The sequence below is a fragment of the Emydura macquarii genome, unplaced genomic scaffold, assembly GCF_026122565.2.
Source record: "Emydura macquarii macquarii isolate MOO-44397 ecotype Brisbane River unplaced genomic scaffold, CSIRO-AGI_Emac_v2 contig_2171, whole genome shotgun sequence".
Lineage (NCBI taxonomy): Eukaryota > Metazoa > Chordata > Testudines > Chelidae > Emydura > Emydura macquarii.
In genome coordinates this window covers 2,210,507-2,216,506 of record NW_027132308.1, presented here as the reverse complement: position 1 = coordinate 2,216,506, position 6,000 = coordinate 2,210,507, and positions in this window count along the sequence as shown.

Below are 6,000 nucleotides of genomic sequence, written 5' to 3'. Positions count from 1 at the left end.
GGCTTGATGGAGCTCCCTTTTGAGATCAATGGCAAAATTCCCTTTGACTCTAATGGAAAGAGGATTGGGCCAATAAGCCCAAAAATATTTGTCTTGTGTGTTTTGTGCTTACAAAGGACTGACTGTTAGATACTATTTATTGAGGAATGATAACTTAGAACAGCCCTTTCATGTCTGAGGAAAACGAATGTTCCATTCTTTGAAGGGATGTTTTGCTGAATATATCCACAGCTGGGCAACTTCCATGTTAGGGTACCTCAGCATTTTCAGAAAGATGTGGAGCCCCATCATGGGTTGCAACTATGAGCTACAGGGGCTGGTGGAAGGATTTGGATTGAGGAGATATTATGGGAAATGCCATTCACCTGTTAAAATAAATTGTCTACAATTCTGTGAGGTGCCAGAAGATTCCTTTCCCTGAAGAACTGAAGATCTAAGGCTAAAATCTTGTCCCTCTGAAAACTGATGGAAAACTTCCATAGATTTCACTGGGGCTAAGATTTCATCCTAAATAGGCAAGACAAAGTAAAGATAGGGCTATTGATTTTTGGTGAAAACCGTTAAGGGACAAATGGGAGACACATGTGCCCCCTGGTATCCAGTTAGCAGTGCTGTCTGCTGTAATCAGGTCTGCAAGTGTATATTGATCAAAGAATCATTTGATGGTGCCATTACCACCTTCTAGCAAAACCACATGCCCATGTCTCACTTCTGCCTTTTATCCCATTTGAGTTTAAAATGTTGACAACCTGAATGATTTATATCCCAGAGAGGAGAGATATAAATAAGAAGGGGGGGGGGGCAGTGGTAGGGCATGGATGGAAAGGGGAAAACGGTGTGGCAGACAGAGCACTTGGTATGGCTAAAACTATTAAAATTAAAAAGTTGCTTTTTGCTTCTACAGCTATGAGCCACCTAACAGCTCTGATGCTCAGCCAGCAGGGGGAGCCAGAGGGAAGAAGAGTGAAGGGGGTTTGCTCCTTGCCTCTCCAAACCCTGCTTCTTACTTTGGGGGGGGGGAACAGAGGGAGATTGAAGACACTAGCTGCCTGCCCATCCCTTCCAGGCTGGGAGGGCAAAAAGATACTTTGGGAGAGGGAAGAAAGAAGAGAAACACACAGAGCTTCCAGCATGGCCCTGATATGGGCCCCTGGGAAAATGGAGGAAAGGGGTGCAACCAGACCCCTGACAGAGATGGTGGGGATTGGGTATGTGTGCACAAAACCCCTGGCATGAGGAGGAAGGGGAGGGAGACAGAGACCCTGGCATGGAATGAAGAATACAGAGAGCCTGGTATGAGGTGGAGTGGGGGATTGTGGGGAGCCCCTTAAATAGAGGGGGATAGAAGGAGGGGGCACACCTAAAGATAGCACACACCCTTACATTCCTTTAATGAGCTTGGTGTACAGAAGCAACATGTGATATTAATTATCGAATCTATAATCTAGAAACTCTAGTGATTAACCTAGCAGCATACATCACAATTTATAAGTTCCACTTTAACCAGCCATCCTGCTCGTAGTCTTTCATCCTTGCTAGATGCTTTAAATCAGCCCTATAAAATAAAAGCTCCATTGAGCTCCTATCTGAAACAGACAACGCTGATTAGAAATTCTGTAACATTTTTGACACCTTCATATTAAATTAGCATGTGTCTAAAAGCAGAATGAGGAAATGGTGCTCTCTAAGCATTTCACACTATTCTCTAGTGAGTATGTCACATTTCAGGTCAGTGCATCCATTCCATTAGTAGCATGTCAGCAGCAGTAGCCGTGCTTGGGTTGTTTGACTCACAAAATCTATAACTCAGCAAAATGGAGGACATTTCATACTTTATAAAATATTGTTGCCGGTACTTAGTTTGAACACTTTCACCTATCTTTCCTTAGTAGGTGCTGTATTGTCTTCCAGTCTGAAAAATCAATCTCAATAAGAATGAGTAAATAAATAAACATTTTGAAAACAGGTTGTAGAATTCCACTAATCTATTTGCCTCTTCTCTCATATCCTGAGGCTGTACAGAATGGATCTGATTTATGAGAAGGACTTGACTTATGAAGAAAAATGAAAAGAACTAAATAGGTAGTGCTTTGCTAAGCCAAGAGTAAGGGGGGATATAAGCCTCTACTGTGCACATATTTGAAGAGGGGAAATGGGGAAAAAAATGAATTATTTAACATAAGGGTGTATAACTAGGAGTAATGGAATTAAATTTAAGAAATGGTTGAGGGTAAGGTGGTATTTACCTTACTCATTTTGAACAGCACCTGAAACCATAACTAGTTCCACTGAACTGGGATTTCTTGCAGGATAAGATACTCCACAATGTGAATATAAATGACAGAATTGGGCTCAGAGTTAAGAATGTTTCATCAAGGATTATCTTGTAATAATACAGTCTTCCCTAAGTGCTACCAGAGGGCAGCCTAGTGACCAAACGGTGACTGAGTCAAGACTCTGCCCAGTCCTCACCACTTCCCCGGTCCTGTCCTGAAGATAAGCAAAACTATTGACAGCACAGATTATGTTCTTACCTTTGTATGTATATATAATCCTCTCTTTTGGTATTTAGGTAAGAAGAGATGATAGAGTTGAGAAGATGGAGATTATGAGTTACAGTATGGTATATAGTTCTTTGAAAAATAATCACCCGAAGGAACAATGTGGAACCAATGTTTATGCTCATATTCAAATCTAGAATGGACAAAGCAAAGAATAGGGAGAGCACTATTAGGAACAATTCCCCATTGTCTGGCAGAGGGATGGAACAGATGTTATTGTACTGCGTATTTTTTCCACCCCGATAACTATTAATATTAACTATTAATATTAACTAAAGAGACTGTCTTTTCATGTGTAGGACATTGATTTCAGATTTGGTCATAAGAAGGGGTTTTGGTGTCTTCTCTTAGAAGAATTAAAAACAGAATGTGTAGAAGAGACGAAAGGTCAAAAATATCCATCCAAGAATTTGGAGGTAACATTTAAAAACCCTGCGAGTTTTAAACTTTAGAACTCAAAACACTGAAATAAACTTTTATGTACCAGTTAAACACAGTTGTATGGGTAGAGGGTGAGGAGAATTTCCCACATACTAACATAGCCTCACAATAATAATAATAATTAATTATTAATTATTATTATTATTATTAACTACAGGGGACTAATACCTGTCCGTCACACTTGAGGTCTGACCAATGTTGCTGTTCAACTGAGGTAAGTGTGAACCGTGCCAGAACTCTCACAAATAACATCCCATTTTTAAAAAAGCCAATCTTATTTAATGTGTCTTCAGAGACACTGTTTCAGGACTCAAGGTCCTAACCTTTCTCCTCACCCAACTCTGTTTTCTTCTGCTGCCCTTCAACTTCTACTTGTTTTTGTTTCTTCCAAAAATAGCCTTGTTTTCCTTCACAGCACCTTTCCTGAAGCAGCCTTTGAAGAAACTGCTTTGCACTGAGGTCCTTCTAACGCCATTTTTAACATGGCTGCAAATCTCCTAACAAAGAAATATCATTATTTAGTTTCACAAAGATGTTTGTCTCATGTTACCCATTTAGATCTGTTAACTCCACTTAGATAGATGAGAGCTGAGGCGAAGGAGCCGCAACAGAGAGGTAAACAGCGACTAGAGAAAACACGTATGGGCAAGAAACTGTAATGGTGTACAGATCCCTCATAATACGACTGTCTGAATGAAACCACTGAGTTTCATAGTGTGTGTGTGGTATATCTTTGAGGACAGAGAAAGAAGACAAAATGAATGAAGAGAAGTGTGTGTGCATGAGTTATGAAGAGCAAACCCCCTACAAAATGGTAGGATTAAGTAAAATGGATGTCTGAGTTAAAATTAAATAACTGATTAACTGAGATATTAAAATTAATAGGACTATAACTTCATCCAGTTAATTCATTCTTGCAGACTTATTAAAGACATTTTAAACTCTGAATTGCCAGTTTTTCATTAATTAATTCTATAACTTTATTTAAGGGTAAAGTGTGTATTACCTTTCAGGGTTTAACTAAGTATAAAATGGCCAACATTCACTGGGATATGAACAAGATAATAACTGTATACTTAATTTTTCATAATGTATAGTGATTTCTTTATCAAGTGTAATTTACCCCTAGTTGTTGTCTGGTAATTTAGTTTCTATAGCCCCACACTGAGAAGAATAAGAATCCATTATAGTAAACTAAGCAGTTCCTTTTACTTATGTTACATTGGCAAGAATCTACTGGATGTTATCTACCATTGGAAATGGTGAAATTATCAGAAATTGATCTTGGTGGACTGGGAAAGGCACAATAAAGATGGATCAAGGAAAAGGGGGATATGAACCTGTAGGTCAGCAACAGAAGAAAAGTGGGGTGGAAACATGAAACAGAATGTGACTAATCAGGAAATAGGCATTGCCATAATGGATTGGAAAAATGATCCATCTAGTCTTTTCTCCAACAGTGACCAATACTAGATGCTTCAGAGGAATACATAAGAAACCTGCAGTTGTCAGTTATGGTTTAATCTGTCCAAATTACATTTCCCCATTTAATTAGAGCTTAGGTTTTGCCCAGGAGCATGAGGGTTTATAATCCTACCAAAACTATTTTTTAAATACATAGAGATATAATTCTGGATACTCTTGTTATCTATAGAAATATCCCAGTCATGTTTGAATTCTGCTTAGATTTTGGTTTTGGTGATGTCTTGTGGCAATGAGTTAGCCTAAAATGGCTGAAAGAATGGGGGCAAAAAGTAGATAATTGGGAGTTTTGGACCAGATTTTTAAGGTATGAGGCATCTAAAGATGATGGGAGTTAGGCATCTAAGCACTTTTAAAAATCCCACTAGGCTTCAAGTGCATCTTTAGGTACCTATCTACCTTTAAAAATCTGCCTCAATTTAAAACCTGGCTGTCATATTTATCTAATTTAATCCTTCCACCAGCTCACTACTACAATGAAGTAAATCTGAACTATTCTAGTGTGCATTGATCGATAGATGTTTTGCAGTGTTTATTCCATACAACAAAGAACTTGCAGTCATTTAGTTTATTTAGCCTCAGCTATTTTTCCTTTTCACATTGTTGGAGTCCCTGTCCTATCCACTCATATGCAAGTGGCAGCCACCACCAATTTGGTCAACTTAATATATCATATCCATATATGCACATCATACATCATTTGATAATTATTATGTTTACTTTAAGATGAGGTATGAAGTGTGAGCTGTCACATGGGGATAAACAACAGAAACAACATATTAAGAAGACCACTTTGAAATATTTTCATTTTTTCTGATAGTTTAATGACGATGTATTATTTCAAGACATAATATTGGATTTCTTGGTGACCTAAGAGCATCAAAAGAGCAATCTAAAGGGTAAAACAAATTCTAATAATAAATTCGTACCAGTATAATTGAAATGTAAAAGTGCTGATGACTTTTCTATTCAACAGCATTATCACCATGTTCATTGTTATTATGTCTGTCAAAAGTGTATGGGTTATGACAGATTTTATTGCCTTGGCATATACACAGTTTTGTGCAGGGAAGATTGTTCTAACTACAGACACAGTTGATTGTGTGGCGACCTCTACTGGTACAGGCACAAATCAGGTCTTGCATAAGCTCATATGAGGACCTTAATAGCTCACTCATAGGTTAGAGGTTTATTACAGGAGTGGGTGGGTGAGATTCTGTGGCCTGCATTGTGCTGAAGATCAGACTAGATGATCATATTGGTCCCTTCTGACCTTAGAGTCTATGAGTCAATATGCCATTGGGCCCTTGAAGAATACAGGAAGGAGTTCATCATTCACATTTTTCCATCCATGTTGCAATAGTGATCCAATATTTGGTATACCTGTGTGTGCAGACACCCAAATCTTTGTTTGCCATGATGCACTTTTGATATGCTGTTCAAATCTGTCTTGAAGGGATGGGAGTTTGGATAGTGACTTGTCTCAAACCAGCCATCAAAAAGAACAATTCAGGTT